Genomic DNA, 26,613 nt, shown 5'->3' with positions numbered 1-26,613 from the left:
TACCCTATTTACTTTAGAACAATATTAAAAAGAAACAAGTAAAATATTAAAGATTTTTTTCATAAAGTTAGATAAAAATAGATAAATTTAGTCATATGTTATTAAGAGTTCTTCATTTTTTAAATGACTTTACCTTTACCAAAGGATAATATCCCCCTGTCTATTTTTAACCTGGTCAATAAAATAAAATCCATGTATAACCCCAGGATATTTTTTCAAGTATAAGCTGAATTTATTCAGCTATCATATATTTTGTCATGGTTGGACTACACTATTAAAGATATATTAAAAATCAAACAGGAAATACTTTCTTTTCTCAAAGTCATTATTTTGAAGAGTGTCATGTTGGTAAAAGTATATTTGAGAGAGAGATGCTGTTATTAGTTATATTTAAATATTCTAAGTATTTGTAGGAATCAATATATTTTAAAGCAAAAAAAAATTTTAATAAAATAGTAACAATGTTTCCAGTAAAGATAAAGTAATAGAGACTAGATTTGCTTTACTGTCTGAAACAACCAAAAAAATGAACCAAATTAATGGAAAATTGTTTTAAAAACACTAGATATCAAGCAATGAAGAGCAGCAATCCATGAGATAAAGTAGCAAATAAATAAGGTGAACCCTATGAACAGCCAAATATACTATCCTGAATGAATTTCTAGGTTGTGCCAAGCAGAGAACCCAGGCAAAACCCAACTGTGTCCCTGAGATGAAGAACTGAAGTTGAGAGTACAGGTAGATCAACAGGTCTAGACCCCCTAAGACAGGCAACCTAAATAGAAATACTTGCACAGAAACAACACTCTATGCAAAATACAGATTAGCTCATGAATGTAAGAAGCTACTTGAAGCTAGAAAGGTTACAGATACTAGATATTATTAAGGATATAGAGTGCTTGGAATTCATATGGAGCCAGGAATATTGTAAATTCTCAATAGCTAAAATAGAAAGCTTCAAGATTAAGAATTGAATAAATATACCAAGACTCCTAGTTGATGAATGGGGAGTAACTAGCCTGAGCTGATGAATGGAGACTAAATAGCCTGAGGCCAAGCATTACACTGGTACTGCCCAATAAACCTTCAAAATAAGACTCAAAGGATTGAGCTTTTCCAGCTAAATTACTGAATTCCAAACAAAACACAAGAACACTTACAGGATTCCAAAACTATTCAACACGAAAGAAAATAAAATTCATGATGTCTGAATCCAATAAAATTTACTAACCATGCAAAACGCAAGAAAATACTCATAATGAAGAGAAAGATAAATCTATAAGCAGACTCTACACTAAAATATATTTTAGTATTAACAGACAAGAACATTACAACAGTTTCTATGAACTGTATTCGGTATATTCAAAAAATTAAGTGGAAACAAATGGAAGTTGCAAACAGTTACACATCTTAGAAATGAAAACTAGAGATAAATACATGAGATAAAAAATTCACTGAATGGTATATTCATAGCAGACAATCCACTGCAGAAGTAAACATTAGTGAACCTAAAGACATCATAACAGAAAGTATTTATAATTAAACACAGAGAGGAAAGATAATTTAAAAAAAAAAAATGAACAGTGAGTTCAGGAATGAAGTCATGGAACCTAATATGTATAAGTAGATTCCAGAATAAAATTATGGCAAATGGAATTCAATACTATATAAACAGGACATACATCATAACCCATTGGAGGTTATTCCAGTTATACAGGTTTTTTCTTTGTTGTTGTTGTTGTTGTTGTTGTTGTTGTTTGGTATACAGGTTTTAAAACATTCAACAATTAATGTAATTTACCATATTAAGAAACTGAAAAATAAAAACCACATGATTATTGTAATTGATGCAGAAAAAGCATTTGACAAAATATGACAGCCATTTATGTACATCATATTTAATTATTGAGATAAACTGCCCCCTCTAAGATTGGGAGAGTGGCCAAAATATTTGCTTTCACTACATTTGCCTGACATTGCACGATATATTCTAGCTGGTAGAGTAAGGTAAGAAAAACCAATAGAATTATACAGAATGGAAAGAAACAAAAATAAGTTATCTTTATTTGTATGCAACATTCTATGTATCAGTCCAGCTGAATATATAAAAAGCTAGTACGTGATAATAGTAAGGTTACAGGATATAAAATCAAAATACAAATATCAATACTATATTGGTAATAAATCATTAGAAACTGAAATCAAAAGAATTATGCAATTTATAATACATCAGAAGAATGAAACTCCTTAGAGATAAACCTGACCAAAAAGCTGCAAGATCTACACCCTTAGGGAAGAGCTAAGTGGTATCATGTAGCACTTGCCCTTCTGTGTCTGGTTTATTTCATTTAGCATATGCTGTTGCATAATATTATCCAGATTCATCCATGTTGCAAATGGTAGGATTTCCTTCTTTTTTAAGGCTAATATTCCATTCTATGTATATTCGGCATTTTCTTTATCTTGGTCATCCACTGATGGACATTTAAGTTTGTTTCTATTTCCTTTTTGGCTATTGTGAATAATGCTGCAATGAACATGAGAGTGCAGAAAGCTCTCTGAGACCGTAATTTCAATTTCAGTTTTTTTTTTTGTTTTGTTTTTTTTGGATATATACCCAGATGTGGGATTTCTGCATAATATGGCAATTATGTTTTTAATTTTTAGAGTAACTTCCATAAAGTTTTCCATAGTGGCTACACGAAGAAATCTATTGTACAGTATAGAGCTTATAGCACTGTCTTGCATACTTAAACATCTACAAAAAGGGTAGCTCTTATGCTGAGTGTTCTTACAGCACAAATGTAATAAAGAGGGTTGAAGGAAGCTTTGGGAGGTGATAGATCTGTTTATGGCATAGATTGTGATGGTAATCTCGTAGATATGCACTTACTTCCAGGAAAAAGAGAAGAGTCAGTGCCATATATCCCATCCTTTCCTTTTTCTGCCATTTCCACTGTGTCCAGAAATTCACTGTCAGGAATAAAGTGATTTCTAACCTAAGAAAGGTAGATGGGACTGTACATCAAGAAGCCATTTTTTTTTCTGGAGGTTCATTTGAATATAGAAATTTCACTTGCTGTGAGGTTGTTTTTATTACTAAAAAGATAAGAAGGGATTAGATGAGATCCAGAAAGGAGGACTTTAAAGGTATTTTCTTCTTTCTTTCCATCACTTGGCTGTATCCTTATGGGAAAGAGATACAAGATCCCTGCTTAAGTTTTCAGGCCAGCTTGCGATCATATGAAAGGAGACATAAATTTGGTCCATGAATTGTTTGTATTTGACAGTAGGTCCATTGTGGTTTCTTTCTCTGAAAACTGAAAATAAGAATTATTTTTTTTCTTTTTCTATATCTCAGTGTCCTGTACTCTAGCTCTGTAGTTATAGGATTTTGTTTTGTATCAGAGAATACTTTAAAACAATGTGATGCTGGACCAAACATCAGATTTTATTGTTAATACTACTAACTGCCCAAAAAAAAGAAAGATTGATTATTTTGATAATTTAAATTTTAATAAATGATCACTAATGATCTATTCATCTTTTTAAAGATATTTACAAAAGAATTTTTTTAATATTTTGAAATATCATTTGGATTAAACACATAATTTAAAAATATGTAAATAAACCAAATATATTCATCCACTTTTAGTAGGCCTTGAAAGTGATTTTTTTTTTTTTTTTGTCAAATGCAGATGTAAAAAAAATACAACTTGGAAACTTTACATTAAATTCTATAAACTAGAAATAACCCGTAAATATTTAACAGTAATTAACTATCTAATGGAATTTTTTTTTAAGATTTTATTTATTTATTCATGATAGACATAGAGAGAGGCAGAAACACAGGCAGAGGGAGAAGCAGGCTCCACACAGGGAGCCCGACACGGGACTCGATCCCAGGACTCCAGGATCGAGCCGTGGGCCAAAGGCAGGCGCTAAACCGCTGAGCCATCCAGGGATCTCCTATCTAATGGAATATTAAAGCAGAACAAAAATGACAAGTTTAGCAGAAAGTATGCCTATGGTACATAGATAGCAATACCCAGAAGAAACCATAATCCAAGTCACCATGATGTTGCTATCATTACAATGTGTCTTATAATTAAACAATAATACCCACCAATGTGTTTCATTTCAGTGCCACTGAAGAACTGGATTTTCTTCTTAGTGATATTCATAGCCACGGATGAGGAACGTGATATTACTTTATTTAAATTCAAAGGCAATCAGGGCCTTATTAATATTCAAAATATATGTTGAAGAGCCAGAATTTGAACATTTGGTTGTGAAAATACCAATTGAAACTATAATTTGGTTTGTTACATAGTTTGAACCTTAAGAAGTAAAACACAAAATGCGTGTGACATATTATGTGACATTAGGTAAACTACTGAATCTACTTACTCTTACATGCAAACATAATTGTAAAATACCTAATTATACCAATTAATTATGGATTCTAAAATATTGCCTTTTGAATAGGACACTGTATGTTCCTTTCATAAAATAGGTACAGTTTTAACTCCCAAGGACTAAGTGTTTGTGTCTGTCTTAATGGTTTTATTACTTTTCATCTCTGATTGATTTAAACTGCAGTGTCCTGATTTTAAAATCTATATAATTTTCACTTGATATTTATAATTTTTATAAACATATTTCATAAAATTATATTAGTAATAAAATCCTTTCCATGAGATACCTAAAATATGTAGAAATCTATATTCAAAATGTTATTTGTACTACTACTAAATCAGATTGTTGCCATTTGCTGACATGATTATTTTCTGACATTCAAGCATTTCATAAATCAATTTGATGTATGCAAATCAAAATTATTGAATTAACATAAACTGTTAGATGTCATACAAAATAAAATGCTAGAATTGGAATAGGGAAATAATTTTCCTCATCATTTAAATTCAGAAAACAGTTAACTTAGGATAAATTACTTTAAAATTTCAATATTACTTTTATTGTCAGTGTAATATTATTTTTAGTTAAAGCTCTTTTTAAAGGACTATAAGATGTCTCCCAATTTTGAAAAATTAAGAGAAAATGAAAAAACTGGTTTGCAAATATTTAATATTCCAAAATTTAAAACCAAACTACAGTAAAGGCTAATCAAATCATTTATATGTCACAAAAACATTTTAATAATAATTATGTTTAAGTGATACATATTGTGAATTTCTTGTCTTTTAAAAAAATTGTTTTAAAGGCCTAAGCATATTGCAGCAGAAATGGTCCATATGCTTTCTTTATAAGGAGTTTCTTAGATTAATACAACATATGTTTACTGAGTACTCTATTTGCAAACTTTTCTGGATTTTTAAAAGATATAAAGATAAAAGAGAGTGCATCTGTTTGCCCTCAATGAGCTCATATATTGTAGAAGAAATTAGTTAAAAGTGTATATAGACATAAATGAAAGATACCTCAATATTGATAAATGCACATAAAATATATGATAACTCATAGATGGGAAGGATAATTTTAGACTGATATTTTCTGCTATCATATATTTTATTTAGGTGATACGGAAAAGTTAATTAAATCTTAAAATCTCCCAAATGCACAGGTGTCTCTATTAATTGGTACCTATCCAACACATCAATACCTGTGAGTGGCTTGATTTTATTCACCAAGAGATAGCAGAGGACATATTGCTTGCTTCCCAGCATTTCTCTGGTAGCAGTAGCATATACACCAACACCACTGTGAGTAACAATAGCAACAACAGCAAAAACATTCAAAACAACAAGATACATGACAGGAAGCATTGTGAATGACAATACAAGCAATACATACTTAATGCCCACACAGATTTTCCTCAGCTTTTTGACTGTTCAGATTTTTTTTCTAGTGTTCTTAAAAGCATCTTGAAAGCACATCTATTCAAAGTTTGCCTGATTGATTTACTTAAAACAAAACAAAACAAACAACAACAACAACAACAACAAAAAAAAACAGCTCTATGAGCTAAAATGTGTACATGCCATAAAAATCATCCATTTCAAAGATGGTCTTTCCTATTTACAGAGCTTTGCCATCATCACCACAACATTATCATAGAACACTTCAGTCACTCTGGATGCGGACCTTACTGCCTAATTAGTTCTTATATTGTCCTTGAACTCCAAATAATGGGCTGGAGTGGGGAATGTTTAAAGCATTTGGAAATGTCCATAAAAGTGTATGTGGGTTTTTTAACACTCTGAAATTCCCACAATCAGAAATCTTTACTAATTAAAGTACTTGTAATAATTTTATCATTGATGGAGTGTGAGTACAGGAGGATATTAAATTTAGAGTTTTCAGTAATACTTCTTTCAAACCATCTGAATGAAAACTTTTGTGTACTTGGTTGACCTTTTGACTAAGTAAGGTTTGGTATTAACTAGGTGAGCACACCTGGCTAAGTAAATTATATTCAAATTATGTTAAACAGTTTGTCTTTAATCAAATATCTTATAGCATAAAGTAGTCTCTTATTAAATAATTCAAAGACAATATTGATTTAAATACTGTGGAGGCCGAGAAAATTAAGGCCATTCCACCTTAAGTTCAGCGTTAGCACAAGTACAGCCATCCCAGACCCCTGTGAATAAGAGCTGAACTTTACCCTACTTCAGTTACAGGAAAAAACAGCGCAATGCCCTTAAAAGCCCCATATCAGAATGTAAACAGAGCTTAAGAAATTCCTCCACCCCTTCTGGAAATCCCCTATAAAATCCAGCTGGAACCCACCTCGGGGTCCAAGTCCCTGCTCCGTGTTGGGTATACTTGGACCCAAGCTCGAGCTTGCTAACAAACCCTCGTGTGCTTGCATCTGTGTCGGCTCCTTGGTGGTTTCTCGGATTTGCAATCTTGGGCACAACAAATACTATTTCAATGAATTACAACATCATTTAGATAGAAAAGCCATTATTACACTAAGTAAAAAGCCGTCTCTAGCATTATTAACATATGTGAGATTGTGGTTGATTTTTTTTTTTTTTTGCCTTTTCTAACACTAAAAAGCAATAATATAAACAGGTACATAACCTATAGTAATAAGAAAAGACAAGTAATATACTTTTTAGATATAATATGTATAATATAAAATTTTCACTCAGGTCATAATTTTCCCTTAATAATTATTTTAAAATATTCCTAATTAAATTGAATCAGCATTCAAAATCTGTCATTATATTTATTAGTAAAGTTTAGCATACTTTTTAAAAAATTTTAAGTTATTTCAAGTTTTATTTAAATTCTAGTTAATGCAGAGGATAAAATGGGTTTAAGGTGTAGAATTTAGTGATTTATCACTTACATATAGTACCCAGTGCTCATCACAACTGCCCTCCTTAATGTCCATCACCCATTTAGCCCAACCCTTACCCATTTAGCCCAACCTCTACCCACCTCCCTCCATCAACCCTCAGTTTGTTCTCAATAGTTAAGAGTCTCAGTCTCAATATTCTCTAATGGTTTCTCTCTCTCCCTCTCTCTCTCTCTCTCTGCTTCTTTTTTCTTCCCTTCCTCCATGTCCATCTGTTTTGTTTCTTAAACTCCACAAATGAGTGAAATCATGTAGTATTTTTCTTTCTCTGACTTATTTTGCTTAACATAATACACTCTAGCTCCATCCATGTTGTTGCAAATGGCAAAATTTCATTCTTTTTAATGGATGAGTTATATTCCATTGTGTGTATGTGTGTGTGTGTGTGTGTGTATGTGTGTGTGTGTGTATCCCACCTCTTCTTTATCCATTTATCAGTTGATGGACATTTGTGCTCTTTCCATAATTTTGCTATTGTTGATAATGCTGGTGTAAATGTCAGGGTGCATGTGCCCCTTTGAATCTGTATTTTTTTTTATTTTATTTTTTTGGGTAAATACCTGGTAGCACAATTGATGGGTCATACAGTAATTCTATTTCTAACATTTTGAGGAATTTCCTTACTGTTTTCCAGAATGGCTGCACCAGTATAAGAGAGTTCCTTTTCTACACATCCTCAACAACATCTGTTTCTTACATTAATTTTAGCCATTCTGACAGGTGTGAAGTACCATCTCATCATGGTTATGATTTGTATTTCCCTGATGATGAGTGACATTGAGAATCTTTTCATGTGTCTGTTAGCCATCTGGATGTCTTTGGAGAAATGTCTGTCCATGTCTTTTGCCTATTTCTTAACTGAATTATGTATTTTGGGGTTGCTGAGTTTCATAACTTCTTTGTAGATTTTGGATAGTAACCCTTCCTCAGATATGTCATTTGCAAATATTTTCTCCATTATGTAGGTTGTTTTTTAGTTTGGTTGATTGTTTCCTTTGCTCTGGAGAAGCTTTTTATCTTGATGAAGGCCCAATCGGCTGATGTCAATAGGTTGCTGCTTATGTTCTCCTCTAGATGCCTTTCATCCATTTTGAATTTATTTCTGTGAATGGTGTAAGAAAGGGATGCAATTTCATTCTGCATGTTGCTGTCCAATTTGCCAACATAATTTGTTGAATATACTGTCTTTTTTACATTGGATATTCTCTTCTGCTTTGTTGAAGATTCCTTGATGATATAGCTGTAGGTCCGTTTCTGGGTTTTCTATACTGTTCACTGATCTGTATGTCTGTTTTTTTGTGATAAAGCTTGAAGTCCAGAATTGTGATGCCTGCAGCTTTGTTTTTCAAGATTGCCTTGGCTATTCAGGGTCTTTTGACTTTCCATATAAATTTTAGGATTGTTTGTTCTAGCTCTGTGAAAAATGCTGGTGGTATTTTGATAGAGATTGCATTAAATATGTAAATTGCTTTAGATGGATTAGACATCAAACAATACTTCTCCTTCTAATCTATGAACATAGAATATTTTTCCTTTGTGTCATCTTCAGTGCCTTTCAGAAGTATTCAATACCTTACAGAGTAGATTTTACTTCTTTGGTTAGGTTTATTCCTAGGTATCTTATTGTTTTGGTGAAGTTGTAAATGGGATCTGTCCCTTGATTTCCCTTTCTGTTGATTCATTATTGGTGTATAGAAATGCAACAGCATTCTGTATGTTGATTTTTGTATCCTATAACTTTCTTGAATTCAGTTATCAGTTTTAGCAATTTTTTGGTGGAGTTTGCGGGTTTTCTACTTAGAGTATCACATTGTCTGCAAATAGTGAAAGTTTGACTTCTTCATTGCCAATTTGAATATCTTTTATTTATTTTTCTGTTGTTGTTGTCTGCTTGCTGAGGCTAGGACTGCCACTACTATATTAAATAGTAATGATGAGAGTGAACATCCCTGTGTTGTTCCTGTCCAGAGAGGAAAAGTTTTCCTTCACTGAGAGTGATATTAGTTGTGGGTCCTTTGTATGTAGCCTTCAAGATGTTGAGATATGTTCCATCTGTCCCTTCTTTGTTGTTGTTTTTTTTTTCTATAAATCAGGAATGAATGCTGTATTTTAGAAAATGCTTTTTCTGCATCTATTAGAGGATCCTATGGTTCTTATCTTTTCTTTTATTAATGTATGGTATCACTTTGATTGATTTGCAAATACTGAACCACCTTGCAGCCCAGGAATAAATCTCACTTGATTGTAGTGAATGATTCTTTTAATATACTTTTGGAATCAATTTGCTATCATCTTGCTGAGAAATTTTGTATCCATGTTCATCAGGGATATTGGCCTGTAATTAACTTTTTTTGGGGGGGGCGGGGGTGTTGTTTTGGAATCAAAATAATGCTGGCCTTGGAGGAGTCTGGAAGTTCTCCTTCCTTTTCTATTTTTTTGGAAGAGTTTGAGAAGAATAGGTATTAACTCTTCTTTAAATGTCTGGTAGTGGGAGTCCCTGGGTGGCTCAGTGGTTTAGTGCCTGCCTTCTGCCCAGTGCGTGGTCCTGGGGTCCTGGGATTGAGTACCACATCGGGCTCCCTGCATGGCGCCTGCTTCTCCCTCTGCCTGTGTCTGTGCCTCTCTCTCTCTGTGTGTGTCTCTCATGAATAAATAAATAAAATCTTTAAAAAAGATAAATAAATGTCTGGTAGAATTCCACTGGGAAGCCATCTGGCCCTCGATTTTTGTTTGTTGGGAGATTATTGATTACTGATTCAATTTCTTTGCTGGTTGTGGGTCCATTCAAATTTTCTATTTCTTTCTGTCTCCACTTTGGTAGTTTGTATGTTTCTAGGAATTTGTCCACTTCTTCCAGATTGCCCAATTTGTTGGCATATAATTTTTCAGAATCTCTTAGAATTGTTCGTATTTCTGTGTGTTGGTTTTGATCTCTCCTCTTTCATTCATGATTTCACTTATTTAGGTCCTTTCTCTTTTCTTTATGATACTCATCTGGTTAGGAGTTTATCCATTTTATTAATTCTTTCAGAGAATCAGCTCTTAGTTTTCACTAAGCTGTTCTACTGTTTGTTTTGTTTTTGCTCTAATCTTTATTTTTATTTTTGCTCTAATCTTTATTATTTGCCTTCTGCTAATTTTAGGTTTATTTGCTATTTCTTTTCTAGCTTTTTTAGGTGTAAGGTTAGGCTATGTATTTAAGACTTTTCTCACTTCTTGAGGTAGGCCCGTATTGCAATGTACTTCTCTCTTAGGACCACATTTACTGTGTCCAGAGGTTTTGATCTGTCATGTTTTCATGTTCATTTGTTTCCATGTATATTTTCATTTCTTCTTTAATTTCCTAGTTAATCCATTCATTATTTAGTAGGATGTTCTTCAACCTCCATATAGTTTTGGTCTTTGTGAATTTTTTCTTGGGTTGACTTTAAATTTCATAGTGGTATAGTCTGAAAATATGCATGATATGATCCCAGGCTATTTGTCCTTATTGAGGGCTGATTTGTGACTCAGTATGTGATCTATTCTGGAGAATATTCTATCTGTATTTGAAAAGAATGTGTATCCTGCTGCTTTTGGATGAAGTGTTCTGAATATATCTGTTATATATCTGTTCTGAATATATCATCTGGCCCAGTGTGTCATTCAAAATCATTGTTTCTTTGTTGATTTTCAGCCTAGATGATCTGTTCATGGCTGTAAATGAGGTATTAAAGTCCCCTACTATTATTGTATTATTATTTTTACATCTGCAATGACCCTATTTCCAAGTAAGCAAACATTCTGAGGTATTTGGGATTAAGACTTCAGCATATGAATTTTTAAGGGACACAATTCAACCCATAACAATGTTTATGTATAGATTTCAAAGGATTGTTTAGGTATCCAGCAATGTCATCTTCCAATAATGAGATTTTAACTTCTTCCTTTACATTTCATGCCTTTTATTTCTTTTTCTTATCTAACTGTATGACTAGGATCTCCAGTATAATATGGAATAGAAGTGGTGAAGGTCCATACAGGTGTCTTCTTTATCTTAGCAGAAAACATTAAATATTTTACCATTAAGTTCAATGTTAGACTCAGGTTTTTTTTCATAGATGTCCCTGGTTTTTCACATAGATGTCCCAGGTGAATGAAATACCTTGAATTCCTAATTTGATAAGATTTTTTAACATAGTTTATATTGAATTTTTCAAATACTTACATATACGGCAATGATCATACACTATTTCTATGTTATTCTGTTATACAGTTAATTTTTTAACTTCTGAACCAAGCTTGTATTCCACGGATAAATACACTGGGTTTTATATATTATGTTATTACTAGGATGCTGACTTTGATTTGATAATTTGTAAAGGATTTTGGTGCCTATGTTCATAAAGATAATGTCTTTATCAGGCATTACTCTGAGGGTAATAATGGGATAAACAAAATGATTTGAAAAGAGTTCTGGCCTCTTCTTTTTTTTTTTTTTTTTTTAAGGATTTGTGTGAAATTGGTATAATTTCTTCCATTTGTCATTGATTAAACTTACTATTGAAGCTGTCTTGGTGTAGAATTTTGGTAGAAGTTTTTTTTTAACTAAAAGAGTAGTCTTTTTTTTCTTAAAAGATTTTATTTATTTATTCATGAGAGACACAGAGAGGGGGGATAGGGAGGCAGAGACACAGGCAAAGGAAGAAGCAGGCTCCATGCAGGGAGCCCGATGTGGGACTTGATCTCGGGACTCCAGTATTGCCCTGAGCCGAAGGAAGATGCTAAACTGCTGAGCCACCCAGGGATCCTAAAAGAGCAGTCTTTAATAGATACAAGGATATTGAAATTATCTGTTCAATTTCCTATTTCAATTTTGTTTGCTTTTATTTTTATTTACCTAAAAAGGTAAATAGTCTTTGTTAGAAAGGTCTTCAAAATATTTCCCTACATTTCTTTTAACAACTGATGGAATTTTGGTATTATCTTTCATTTAATACAATGGTCAGTCTCTTTATTTTTTATTTCCAAACAGCCTTACTAAGAGTTTATAAATGTAATTAAAGTCTCAAAACCAAGGTTTTTACATTATTGGTTTTCCTGACCTGATATCTGTTGTATTGCTTTACCCCTTCACTTTGTGGTTATTTGTGTGTAATATGCTCTTCTGTTTCTAGCATCTGAAGTGGAATGTCTCTTTTTATCACTGATAAATAATAGATTTTACCTTTTGGAGTAGACGTCTATTGCAATGCATTTCCTTGTAATCACTGCTTTAGCTGCAATCTATAAATTTTAATATATATTTTCATTTTCAACAAGCTCAAAATATTTCTATTTTCCTTTGTGATTCCTTTTTTGGTTCTTGTAGTATTTGGAGGGGTGCTGTTTAATTTCAAAACATTTTAGGATTTGCAGATATCTAATTTATAATTTGATACTGTTATTGTTGGAAAACTTATTCTGTATGACTTTGTTACTTTTAACAAGTATAGACATTTGTCTTTTGGCTCAGCTAATTGACTGTATTGATTAAGATTCCATATGCACTTGGAAATCATATGCATTATGTAGTTGTTGGGTATAATAATTTACAAACATCAATTTTATGGAACCAGTCTAAGTGTTTATCAATGGATGACTAAAGAAAATGTGGTGTGTGTGTAAAATGTAGTATTCAGCTATGAGAAAGAAGGAAATCCTGCCACTTGTGATAACATGATGGACCTTGAGATTATGATGGTGAGATAAGTCATAGAAAGAAATACTGTATGATATCACTTACATATAAAATATTACCAGATGCTTCAGAGTGGAAAAATACAAGAGATGTTGTGGGTTTGTTGTTGTTGTTGTTGTTGTTGTTTAAGATTTCATTTATTTATTTATGAGAGACACAGTGAGAGAGAGGCAGAAACATAGAGAGAGAAGCAGGCTCCATGCAGAGAGCCTGATGTGGGACTCAATCCTGGGACTCCAGGATCACACCCTAGGCCGAAGGTAGGGACTCAGCCACTGAGCCACCCAGGCCTCCCAAGAGATGTTGTTTAAGGGTAAAAATCTGGGATCCCTGGGTGGCGCAGCGGTTTGGCGCCTGCCTTTGGCCCAGGGCGCGATCCTGGAGACCCGGGATCAAATCCCACGTCGGGCTCTCCTGGTACATGGAGCCTGCTTCTCCCTCTGCCTATGTCTCTGCTTCTCTCTCTCTCTCTCTCTCTCTCTCTCTCTGTGACTATCATAAAAAAAATAAAAATAAGGGTAAAAATCTGCAACTAGCAGATAAATTCTGGAGATCTAATGTGAAGTATAGTCAAATATAGGCAACAGTATTTTAATATAATAAAAAAATTGGTGATGAAATAGATAAAGTGATAGAGGTGCTATCATATAAAATATATCAATTTTGTCAAATTTATTGCCAATATACTTCTAATCACAACCTTACTAAGTTCTTCTATTACTTACTGAGGAAGGGGTGTTAAAATATCCAATTATGATTATAGGTATATATACATCTTTCTTTGATTCTGTTCATATTTTCTGCCTTTTGAAGTTCTTGCTTTAGATACCTATTCATTTAGGGTTTTTTGGTGAATTAATTATTTTATCATTATGGAATGTCTCTTTTTATCACTGATAGTACTGTCATGAAACCTACAGTATCATATACTAATGTAGCTATCCTAGGTTGTCTTATGCTTATTATGATGGTTAATTTCTTTGTCAACTTGACTGGGTTATGAGGTGCCCAGACATTTTGTCATATATTATTCCTGATGTGTCTGTGAGGATGTTGCTGGATGAGATTAATAAATTAATAGAATGAGTAAAGCAGATTGCTTCAAAATGTGGCCCTCAATTATATGAAGGCCTAAATAGAACAAAAAGGCTGACCTTCCTCCTTCCTAACTGTCTTTGAGTTGGGACATTGTTTTTTCTTTCCTCTTTTTTTTTTTTTTTTAAGATTTTATTTATTTAGAGAGAGTGGGCATGAGTCAGGAGAGCAGCAGAGGGAGAGGGAAAGCAAGAATCTCAAGCAGTCTCCATGCTGAGTATAGAGCACCTTGTGGGGTTCAATCTCATGACTCTGAAATCATGACCTGAGCTTAAATCAAGAGTCAAGTGCTTGGGATCCCTGGGTGGCGCAGCGGTTTGGCGCCTGCCCTTGGCCCAGGGCGCGATCCTGGAGACCCGGGATTGAATCCCACGTCAGGCTCCCGGTGCATGGAGCCTGCTTCTCCCTCTGCCTGTGTCTCTGTCTCTCTCTCTCTCTGTGTGACTATCATAAATAAATAAAAATTTAAAAAAAAAAAAAAGAGTCAAGTGCTTAACCAACTGATGCACCCAGGTGTTCCTTCCTGCCTTCTTTCAGACTGGAACTATATCATTGGGTCTTCCTGGTCTCCAGTTTGCCAACTGCAGATCCTTGGACTTTGTCAACTTTTATAATCATGTGAGTCAATTCCTTATAATATGTATGTCAAGTATATGTTGAAAGTATGTATGTGTCCCTTTGGTTCTTTTCTCCAGGGAACCCTAATCTGTTAGTCCATTCAGGCAGTTATAACAATGATCTATACTGGGTGGCATATATAACAAACCTTTTTTTTTCCTCTCTCTCTCTCACTGTATTGGAGTCTGGGACATCCAAACAAAGGTATTGGCAGATTCCCTGCCTGGTGAATGCCCACTTCCTAATTCATAAATGGTCTTTTCCCCATTGTGTCCTCACATGGCAGAAGGGGAAAAGGCCTTCTGTATATGGACAGCAATGTTATTCATGAAGGATCCTTCCTCAGGACCTAATTACATCCCAAAGTTTCACTTCTCAATACCATCATATTGGGGATTACAATTAAAACATGAATTTTGGTGAGACACAATCATTCAGTCTATAGCACTATCTTATATTATTTTACTTCCAGCTTCTCTGTTTTCACACACACAAAATATAAATGTTCTCTGTTAAAAGTCCTGGTATTTTTCTCCCTATGTCATAATCTGTGCCCATTACAGCAAATGTTTAGCTGTTTTAAAATAAATAAGGACTGACACTATTAAGTCAACCATGTTAGCTTTTGTTGTGTATTTTTCCCATTTGTGTTTTGTTCCTTTACTTATTATGTTCCTAACTTATTTTAGGTGTTTGAATAATTTCCTAGTGTTCTATTTTATATTCTCTGTCTTTTTGTTTTAAGAATTTATTTATTTATTCATGAGAGACACAGAGAGAAGGCAGAGACATAGGCAGAGAGAGAAGCAGGCTCCCACAGGGAGCCCAATGCAGAACTCAATCCCAAAACTCCGGGGTCATGCCTTAAGCCAAAGGCAGACACTCAACCATTGAGCCTCCCAGGTATCCCTTTTTCTCTGTCTTTTTAGCTATATTTATTTTATGTTAATATGGATTGTTCTAAAGATTTAAATATTCATCTTGCACTTCTAATTTTAAATGAGTAATAAAATAGTCTGATTATAAACTTCATTTATGTTTTATGTTGTTTTCATCATTTGTTTTACTTTTAAAATGGTGGTATTTTGCTAAAGTAGTAAGTTTCCTTTGAAAAAAATATAAAATACTTTTTAAGTATATATAATCACCCTTTATTCTGAATCTTAAGGTTTCAATGTGATATCATCACTTTTTTTCCCTGAAAAACTTTTCATACTATATATGGATATATATGTCTTCTGGAGACAGTATCTCTCATTTTTGTGTTTCTGAAAATGTAATTTTTCTTTCATATAGAAGAGAATTTCTGCTCTATGTAGAATTCTGAGTTAACAATCTCTTTATCCTCAAACATTCTTATTGAGAAGTCATTCATCTGTCCTATGATTGTATCTCTTTATCTAATATGACCATACTTAATGTAACTTTTTAAGTTACTCTTTATCTTTCTTATTCACAAGTGTGACTACAATATGATTTATTATGGTTTTACCTGAATTTATCCTGCTTAGGATTCCTTTGGTTCTTGGGTTTGAAGATTAATTTCTTTGATTAATTTTGTAAAATATTAGTCATTATCTTCTCCTTGTGGCATTCCAGATATATTTTATATTTTATTTAATGTTCAAAAGTCTCAGATTCTCTGTTACATTTTCTTAATTTTCTTATTTTACTTTTATTTATAATGATCTTTCTTCTAATTCATGGCCTCTTTGTTGTCTTCAATCTACTACTTTTAAAACCATCATATGAATTCATAATTTCTGATATATGATTTTTCATAGGTAGCATTTTCATTTATTTAGGGGGACAGTTTCATTTATCTTTGATGAAATTTCCCATCTGTTAATTTATGTTTTACTTGTTTAACATTTATCACACTTACTTGAAAGTCTCATTTGGGTATTTGTGAGTCTGCTTTTATTGACTGCTTTTTCCCTTAATCATGTATAACACTTTCTTTCCTTATATCATCACTTAAGTAATATTTATCTTCAAGAATGACACATTAGTATTATCATGCCACAGCTCTAGGCAGAGAGCTGAGTTAAAGTTAATCTGAAGTGATTTAGGCTTAAACTTTCTTGCAGGTTTAATTGGATTAATTGTCCTACTAGTAGTCAATACTTTGAAGTTGTGAATTATGGCATTTCCTGAGAGGGATCTGAGATCTTAGAACCATTAAGACTCTAGAGAGTTCTTTTTGCTTTATAGATCAGGTGCCAGCTTTGCAAATTATGGTGAATTCTTCTATTTTACAACTTAGTTATCAGGTTTCATAGCACTAGGGAATTTTCTTTGCTTTCTATCCTTATTCTAATTTTTCTATATCTTGTTAGATTTCATTATCCTGTGGCACTGCCCACAGACTTGGGAGATTTACTACAGTGCCCTCAGTGGAGAGTCTCAGAAATATTTTTGTTTTGCTCATAGGCTCTACCACCATCTTATATATTCAAGTATTTCATGATTTCGGGACACCTGGGTGGCTTAGCGATTGAGCATCTGCCTTCGGCCCAGGGCATGATCCCAGAGTTCTGGGATCGAGTCCCACATCAGGCTCCTTGCATGGAGCCTGCATCTCCCTCTGCCTGTGTCTCTGCCTTCTCTCTATGTCTCTTGTGAATAAATAAATAAAATCTTTTTTTTTTAAGTCTTTCATGATTTCTCTGTTCTCTCTGCTTCTCACCACTCCTACTATACCTACATGCACACCTTTCTGGTGTATCAGCAGTACATCTTCATGCCCATTCATGCTTCTACAACACCTCAAAGTTAATGGCTCATGTAATTAAGTTCCATGGATCATACAAAAGATTCAAACATTATTCAAACCATTAAGAGAGTCCATTGCTGACACACAGCCACTCTTTTTGAAATCAGCTTTTACTCATTATCTGGTATCTGAAATTCATGAAGGGCTCTGATTCTCTTCCTTTAAAATGACACTTTGTTTCATCCAAAACCACTTTGCCTTAATATTTTGGTCTCCTAACAACTTTTGCATTTTGCATAGTATACAGAATCATGGAAATAGCTTTAGCACTTCACTTCTCCTAAAATAGTATTCAAATTCTCAAGGAGGATAACTCTTTTTTCTCAAGTGCCTCCCCACCACACACACATAATTTTCTCTTTAGAGGGTAAAAAAAAAAATAAGGTGAAATACTGAACTGATAAAGAGGAAAGACCATGAACACTTATAGGTGAATTTCTGTTTATCTTCTGCATTATAATCTTTTGTATATGCTGCTCTATATATGGCCTAAACTTTCTACTACATTTTTCCCTGCTGTTTGAGTATATAATTATATATAACTACTTGTCTATAATCATTTCCCCTTTTAAAATGTGATCTCATTTATGGTAAACAATATATCTCTGTCTTTTGTGTAAGTACAAGCCATTTCACAGTGTTTTACACTTAGTAAGTGATAGACACTTGCTTGCTGAACAGAACTTCATTGAATTACTTGTGTAGTTTGAGGAGCTATAAACATAAAGGTAGAAAGTATTGTGGTATCAGGTGGTAGATAGATAGCATCGAAGCTATCTGCTAAATCCTTTTTGTTACATTTTCCTTTTTTTGTTGTTGCTCTATAATTGTTTCCCTTCAAATTTCCAGATGTTGTATTTAATCCTAGTATGCTTTCAGTTGGAGATTATACCTCATATTAAGTGAGAAGTGATTATATATGAAAGGAATTAGATAAGGAGCTGCAGCTCAGAAAATAGAGCAATATTGAGATGTGTAAAAAAAAACATTGAGAATAGAAATAAATATGTGTATAATGTAACACTGTGTTGATAAGAAGTGAATATTAAATAGGAGAAAATACGACTAAGGGTTGTACATGGTTCTCATTTTTTAGAGTAATTACTGAAATTTAATATTGCTAGCCAAGAGTTCCAATATATAGGTAACATCTTTTTATTATAATTTTACATGTAAATGTCAAAGTATAGTACCAGCTATTGTTCTCAGAATAACCAAAATGCAGGGAATTATTCCAGGGGCATATTTTTAAAAGTCATCTGTTAACACTTCTGATAATTTTTTTATGAATGCATTTACGATAAAATGCTACTGCTAATTTATTTGTTGTATGCCAGAAGTGTGTGTTTTATGAAAGTATGTGTGCTTGTGTATATTCTGAACATTTGTGCATTCCTCAAACTAAGGCAAAGATCCATGTTAAGATCAGGCTTTTAAGAATCTGATTAATGGAATAGTGGAAGACTAGAAAACAAAATCTGACTTGGTTCAATAATTCCTGAATTAGATGACTTGTGCCCAATATGTAGTACAGTTTAAAAGTTGAGAATTTAAACTTTCAGAAGATGTACTCTAACACTGTTGGGAACTCACTCTAGGAAATATAGTGGCAGGAGAAGTATTCTATGGGGAAAAAAATAACCACTCTTGTAATATTAATTATGAACAGTCAGGGACTAAAGTGGACATTGGAGTGAGAGAAATTTGCCTGCATGTTTTAGGGCCTAAAATAAAAACTGAAAAGAAATTTGGAGAAGTCTAGTGACAGGGACTAAAGTGGACCCCACAACAAGGAGGAAAAGAAGAACCCTCACATTATGTTTGGACTGGTAGACTCTAAAAAAAAAACTGTTATTTTAAATATTTTATTTATTTAGTTGAGATTTATTTAGTTATTACATTAGTTTCAGCACAAGTGAGGTGTAGGGGCAGACAGAGGGGGAGGCAGACTTCCCAATGAGCAGGGAGCCTGATACGGGGCTCAGTCCTGGGATTATGACTTGAGCTGAAGGCAGATCCTTAACCAGTGAGTCACCCAGGCGCCCTAAAAGAAATTATTTTTAATAGCAGCTTTTCAGTACTCTCCATTTGAATTTGCCCTAATCAGAAAACATTTGGAAAGCTTTCTACATGTCATAGCCTAGACTTACTCGTACTAGGATTGATTATGTAATAATGTTTCCCCTCAAGTCCGAAGGAGAGAAGCAGAAGAAATCATCTATAGGAAAATAGCTATATCCAATAAAATATCAGTGGGCCGTGGGTGTTCACCATCAGAGATAGCCACCAGCAGGCCTAGAAGATGTAATTTAAAGACCTAGAGGCTTGTCCAGAGGTAGATGGTTGGGGATTCACTGATTTTAGGATAGGCCCAAGAATGTGATTTTCTCACAGGTTGCCAGTAAGGCTTTATTACATAATAGCCTGTGTACTTAAAAGAAATTGTATTTAAGTAAGGCCAGTGACATATGGGTTAGATAATTAAAAGAGACAGGAAAGTGATAAAGCAGATACATGAAAAGGTATACAAAGTTCTTTTCAATCCTTGTAATTAGAGATCCATATTAGGAAATAAGGAACTTGCACAAGGTCAATACAGCAAGAGGCTGCAGGGACTGGAATTTGAACCATATGACCTGTGCTCTATTGCTTTTGGCAGGAGTGAGGCACAAAAATCCTAGAACTGGATAAGGCTCATTCTCTACTTGATAATCTGTCTTCTATTTTACAGCAACCTATTTTTCAGGATCCCTGTTTTCATTCTGTTCCAGTTTACTTTCTCATCTTTCATATGGTTCTAATCCCAAGACTTTGAAATTCTTGAAGGTAAACTCTGCAGTTTGGCAAGCTGATTTTAATTGTTGAATACACATTCAGGCATTTGAATCTGGAATAGAGTCATTTACTACAGTAAAAATTCAATAAGGATTTCAGGATGGCAACTTTAGTGGCTTCCTAAACTCACCTTATTACATGGACACAATTTATCTACAGATATATACAGAACAATTTCCTCTAAAAACCCAAAAATCAGCTGAGTAGATCATCCACATTGGGCAAATGAGGGGAAAAAAACCACATTGAAGCGGGTAAAAGAGGTTGAGACAAAAATCTCATCATAAACCCTAACCCATAATTAGATAAAAATGTTGAGCTTCTAAGAAGTGAAAGATGTGAACCCCCATGTAGCCGCCCAACTTTTAGGATTTATACCTGAGAGATCAACCTCCAAGTCATCTATTTTGAAAGCCCAAGGGTCTTGTAGTGAACTAAGAATCATTTCTTAAGGGTTTATGCATGTAGATCAGGTGCCCCAAGACCCCATACAGAGACAACTAACTGAAAAGTTCCCAAGACTTTCTATAAAAGCTATTTTTTACATCATAATACTTAACCTGAAGTCACCATCTTTGCTGTCTCTCTCACTCCACCTTGAGAAAAGAGTTGGTATACTCATGTGGCACCTGGATTTTCATGATTGCCACCAGGGAACACGTCAAGATTGCCTGGCTCTGGTAGCTAGTGGTGCTCATGTTCATGGATTCAGTGGGGCAGTAGCAAAAACATAAACAGGTCTTTAAATTCTTTTCTCAGTATAATTAACAAATATATAATGTTACATTAGTTTCAGGTAAATATAGTGATTCAACAATTCTATACATTGCTCAGTGGTCATCAGAATAAGTATTTTCTTAATCCCCTTCACTTCTTTCACCCACGTCCTAGAACTTCCTTCTGGTAAACATCTTCACAGTCTATATTTGAATGTTCTTTTTTTCTCTTTTTTTTGCCCTTTGTTCCTTTGTCTAATTTCTTAAATTACACATGAATGAAATCATACACTATTTGTCTTTTTCTGACTGACTATTTCATGTAGCATTATACCCTCTTGATCCATCCACATTGTTGCGAATGTAAAGATTTCTTTCCTGTTTATGGCTAATATATATGTACACTATATACACTACCTCTTTTTTATCCATTTATCGATGGTTAGAAACTAGAGTTTCCTTAATTTGGCTATTATAAATAATGCTGCAATAAACAGAGGGGTGTATCTACCTTTTCAAATGAGTATTTTTGTCCTCTTTGAGTAAATACCCAGTAGTAGAAATACTTGATTATGTGACAAAGAATTTTTATTTTTAATTTTCAAAGAACCTCCATACTGTTTTCCATGGTGGCTACACCAGGTTATGTTCTTACCTATAGTGTATAAGTGTTGTTTCTTCTACACATCCTAACTCTTGTTGTTTCTTCTGTTTTTGAATTTAGCCTTTCTGACAGGAATGAGGGTATATGTCTTAGTGGTATTAATATGCATTTCCCTAATGATTAGTGAGTTACAACAACTTTTCATGATTTTGTTGGCCATTTGTATGTCTTTGGAGAAAGGTCTGTTTTTGTCTTATGCCCATTTAATTGGCTTAGTGTGTGTGTGTGTGTGTGTGTGTATTGAGCTGTATAAGTGCTTTATGTATTTTGGATATTGATCCCTTATCAGATACATTATTTGCAAATGTGTTGTCCCATTCAGTAGCTTGTCTTTTAGGTTTGTAGTTTCCTTTGTTGCATATTACCTTTATTTTGATGTTTGGCTTTTCTTTCCCTTGCCTTAGGAGACATATCTAGAAGAATGTTGTTATATAGTCACTGTCAAAGATATTACTACCTGTGCTCTCTTGTAGGATTTTTATAGTTTCATGTCTCATATTTAGGCCCTTCTTCTCTTTTGAGCTTATTTTTGTGTATGGTATATTAAAGTGATCTAGTTTCATTGATTTGCATGTGTCTGTCCAGTTTTCCCAACACCATTTGTTGAAAAGACTGTCTTTCTCTCATTGCATATTTTTCCCTCCTTTGTTGAAGAGTATATGCCTCTGTGTTCATTTCTAAGTTTTCTATTCATTCTATTGATCTGGGTCTATTTTTGTGCCAGCACTATACTATTTTGATTCCTATAGCTTTGTAGTATATCCTTAAATTTGGGATTGTGAATACCTCCAGCTTTGTTGTTTTGTTCTTCATTTTCAAGATTTCTTGGGCAATTCAGAATCTTAAAATTTTCATATAATTTTAATGATTACTTGGTTCTAGTTCTGTGACAGATGCTGTTGGCATTTTGATAGGATTACATTAAATTTATATAAATTGCTGAAACATTTTAACAATATTTATTCTTCCAATCCATGATCATTGAATATCTTTACATTATTTCATAGCATCTTCAATTTCTTCCACCAATGTTTATGGTATTGAGTAGACATTTTTTATCTCCTTGGTTAGCTTTATTCCAATGCATTTTATTATTTTTATACAACTGTAAATAGGACTGTTTTCCTAATTTCTCTGTCTCCCTCTTCAATATTAGTATATAGAAATGCAACAGATTTCTGTATATTTTGTATCCTGTGACTTTATTGAATTCATTCATCAGTTCTAGTGGGTTTCTTGAGAAGTCTGTGGGGTTTTCTATATATAGTATCATGTCATCTGCAAATAGTGAAAGTTTTACCTCTTCCTTACCCATTTGGATGGCTTTTATTCTCTTGTATGATTTCTGTGGCTAGGACTTCCAGTATAAGTTGAATAAAAATGAATGGACATCCTTGTCTTAATCTTGGGGAGAAACCTCTTAGGTTTCACCACGGAGTATGATGTTAACTGAGGTTTTTTCATATATAGCCTTTATGATGTTTATATATGTTCCCTCTAAACCAATTTTCTTGAGGCTTTTATCATGAATGAAGATTGTACTTTCTCAAATGCTTTTCTCCATCCATTGAAATGATCATATGTTTTTTCTCCTTTCTCTTGTTAATATGATATATCACATTGATTTGTGAATATTGAACCACCTTTGCATCCTGGGAATAAATCCCACTAGATCTTGGTGCATGATTTTTAGATGTATTGTTAGATTCAGTTTGCTAATACTTTGTTGAAGATTTTTGCATCCATATTCATCAGGGATATTGGCCTATAGTTCTCTTTTTTGTAATGTCTTTATCTGGTTTTGGTATCAAGGTAATGCTGACCTCATAAACTTAATTTGGAAGTTTTCCTTTGTCTTTTATTTTTTGGAATAATTTGATAAGCATAGGTATTAACTCTTCCTTAAATGTTTGGTAAAATTCACCTGTGAAGCTGTATGATCAAGGATTGTATATTTTGGATTACCAATTAGTTTTTATTGCTGTAATCATTCTGTACAACTTTTCTGTTTCTAGGAATTGTCTTCTAAGTTAAATTTGTTGACATAATTTTTCATAATATTCTTATAACCCTTTGTATTTCTGTGCTGTCCGTTGTTATTTTTCCTCTTACATTTCTGATTTTGTTTGAGTCTTCCCTATTTTTGGGATGAGTCTGGCTAAAGATTTATCAATTTTTTTCTTATCTTTTTCAGAGAACAAGGTTCTTGTTTTATTGATTTGTTTCTTTGGTATTTTGCTTCTGTATCATGTATTTCTGCAATATTCTTTATTATTTCTTTCCTTCTATTGGTTTGGGGTTTTTTGTTCTTTTTCTAGATCTTTTACGTGTAAGGTTAGGTTGTTTGAGGTTTTTCTTGCTTTTTGAGGTAAGCCTTTATCACCATAATCTTCCTTCTTATAACAGCTTTTACTGTATCCTAAATATTGAAACATGGTATTTTATTTTCATTTGTTTCTATGTAGTTTTTCATTTCCTCTTTGATTTTTTTGGTTGATCAATTCATCATTTAATAGCATGTTATTTAGCCTCTATGATTTTGTGTTCTTTCCAGATTTTTTCCTGTGAATGATGTCTAGTTTCATAGCATTTTAGTCAGAAAATATCCATGATATGACTTCAATCTTTTTTAATTAGTTGAGACTTGTGTATGGATACACATTTTACATGTTATCTATTGAGGAGACTATTCCTGTGCACTTGAAAAGAATGTGTATTTCAGTGTTTTAAGATCGAATGTTCTGAATTTATCTAAACAGAAAATCAATGAAGAAACGATAGACAATTGGACCAGATGGATCTAACAGATAAATTTCCCTACTAAATTTTGTGTTACTATCAACTACTACTTTTATATTTATTAATAGATTTATTTATTTGGACAGTAATATTGGGTGCATAATTCTTTCCAACTGTCACATCTTCTTGTTGAATTCTTCCCTTTGCAATTATTGTCTCTTGTTACAGTTTTTGTTTTAAAGTCTATTTTGTCTGATAAAAATATTGTTTCCTCAGCTTTCTTTTGGGATCCATTTGCATAATAAATGTTTTCCCATTCCTTCACTTTCAATCTTCCTTTAGGATTGAGACTTTAGGTCTGAGATGAATGTCTTGTAGGCAGCATCTGGATGAGTTGTGCATTTTTATCCATTTAGTCACCCAATGTCTTTTTGTAGTTGTGTACTGACTCCTTCTCTTGTTCTTTCTTGATTTGTTGACTTTCTTTAGTGATATACTTGGATACCTTTCTATTTTTTGTACATCAAGAGGTTTTGATTTGTAGTTACTGTTACTGCATAAGCAGTATGTTGTGGGAGGGGACTTGAAGCTGCTTTGGAGTATTCCTCCTGAGAGTGATTGCATGGGAATGAGCATGCTGTTAGCAAGTTAGGTGGAGAATGCGTGCATTGGTCTCCACAGGTGTTTGTGTATCTAGGCTACAATTAAAGAAATAGTGCCTTCCAGCCTGAAGACTCCTGCTGCTCCTGTGCTAATTCTGAGATTAGTAAATAAATCTCCTTCCTATATATCCCAGGTTATTTTCAAACTGCTGCTTTTATGCTATATCTCAGTGGAGTTGTTATGCTGGCTATTTCAGGGTGGGGAGTCTTTCCTATGTGCCCCCCCACCCCCGCCCGCCCCGGGACCTCTCACAAAGTCGAAAACCAAAACAAACAAACAAACAAAAAACTTGAAAACCAAAGGGGCTTAAAGCTAAATGTTATAGGGATTAATCTTCCCCATGTGGGTCCTCGTGCCTGGGGTCGGTTCCTGTCCCGATTCTGTATATGGGTTCCTAGACAGTCACATGGGTTAGTTTTGTTCCTCACTATGTTTCTGCCCTCCATACCATTTTCTGTTTGTCTCGTCTCTACATTTATCTGTGGATAATCTTTTCTGCCAGTTTTGGGGACACTTTCTGGGTTACTTACACTGGTTTGGATGTTATCCAGGTATATCCATGGGATGAAATAAGCTTAGGATCCTCCTATTATGTCATCTTCCCTGGCTATCACCTGAAGGTTCTGTGCAGAGGGAACAGATATGAATACCAATACCCCAGTCTTCCTCAGAAAAAGATATACTTGCATAATTTAAAACATGGTACCAGGAGTCTGGCTTCCAGTCAGTCTGAATCTAGGTGCTAAGTGAGATCCTTACCTTTGGGAGGACATTGACAGATCTTCACAAAATCTTAACAAGTAGGTGCCACTAAAAATAAAATAGAACACTTGGATAATGACAGAAGTTTGAAAGTCAACTTCAAAAGGGTTCAAAGACAGTTGAATAAGGCTCAAACATTCTTTTGTAACTGGAAGAGGAAGCTATTGTATCTAATGCCTAGAAAACAACATAGAGAAGGAAAATGAAGCAACAGAAGAATATATTCGAAATGAAAGAACACAATCAAACCTCAGAACAAGACTTTAATGAAATGGAGATAAGTGATTAACTGATATTTTTTTCACATAACATGTATGCTGAGGACAGAAGAGTAGATGAAAAAAGAGAATTTCAATAAAGAGAAAGTATAAGAAAGTACTAAGTAGAAGTCACAGAACTAAAGAATACAATAACTGAACACTACAAGGAGGTATTCAACAGCTGACTAGAGAAAAGAAAAAAAAAAAAGTATCAGTGACCTGATGGGGCAGTAGAACTGACTGAATCAGAATAGAAAAATAAAGAATGTAAAAGGATGAAAATAGCTGGATGGACTTATGGGACAATACAAGCAAACTAACATTGACATTATAGGAGTCCCAGAAAGAAAAGAGAAAGGAAGGTCCAGAAAACTTACTTTCAGAAATAAAGGCTGAATAATTTCCTAACCTGGGGAAGGAAACAAACATCCAGATC

General features: G+C 33.7%; 1 long non-coding RNA gene across 7 annotated transcripts in view; it reads left to right on the top strand.

Annotated features, from left to right (window-relative positions):
* LOC140605308 (uncharacterized) overlaps positions 1-26,613 on the top strand; it is a 177,737-nt gene that overhangs the window by 89,457 nt on the left and 61,667 nt on the right. For all 7 annotated transcript variants that reach the window (XR_012008014.1, XR_012008017.1, XR_012008018.1 and 4 more), the window contains exon 2: positions 14,682-14,762. This is a non-coding gene — a long non-coding RNA (uncharacterized lncRNA). The remainder of the gene's footprint in view (positions 1-14,681; positions 14,763-26,613) is intronic.

The sequence above is a fragment of the Canis lupus genome, chromosome 15, assembly GCF_048164855.1.
Source record: "Canis lupus baileyi chromosome 15, mCanLup2.hap1, whole genome shotgun sequence".
Taxonomy (NCBI): Eukaryota; Metazoa; Chordata; class Mammalia; order Carnivora; family Canidae; genus Canis; species Canis lupus.
The sequence above is the reverse complement of the archived record's forward strand: the minus strand, read 5'-3'. Positions and strand labels throughout refer to the sequence as shown.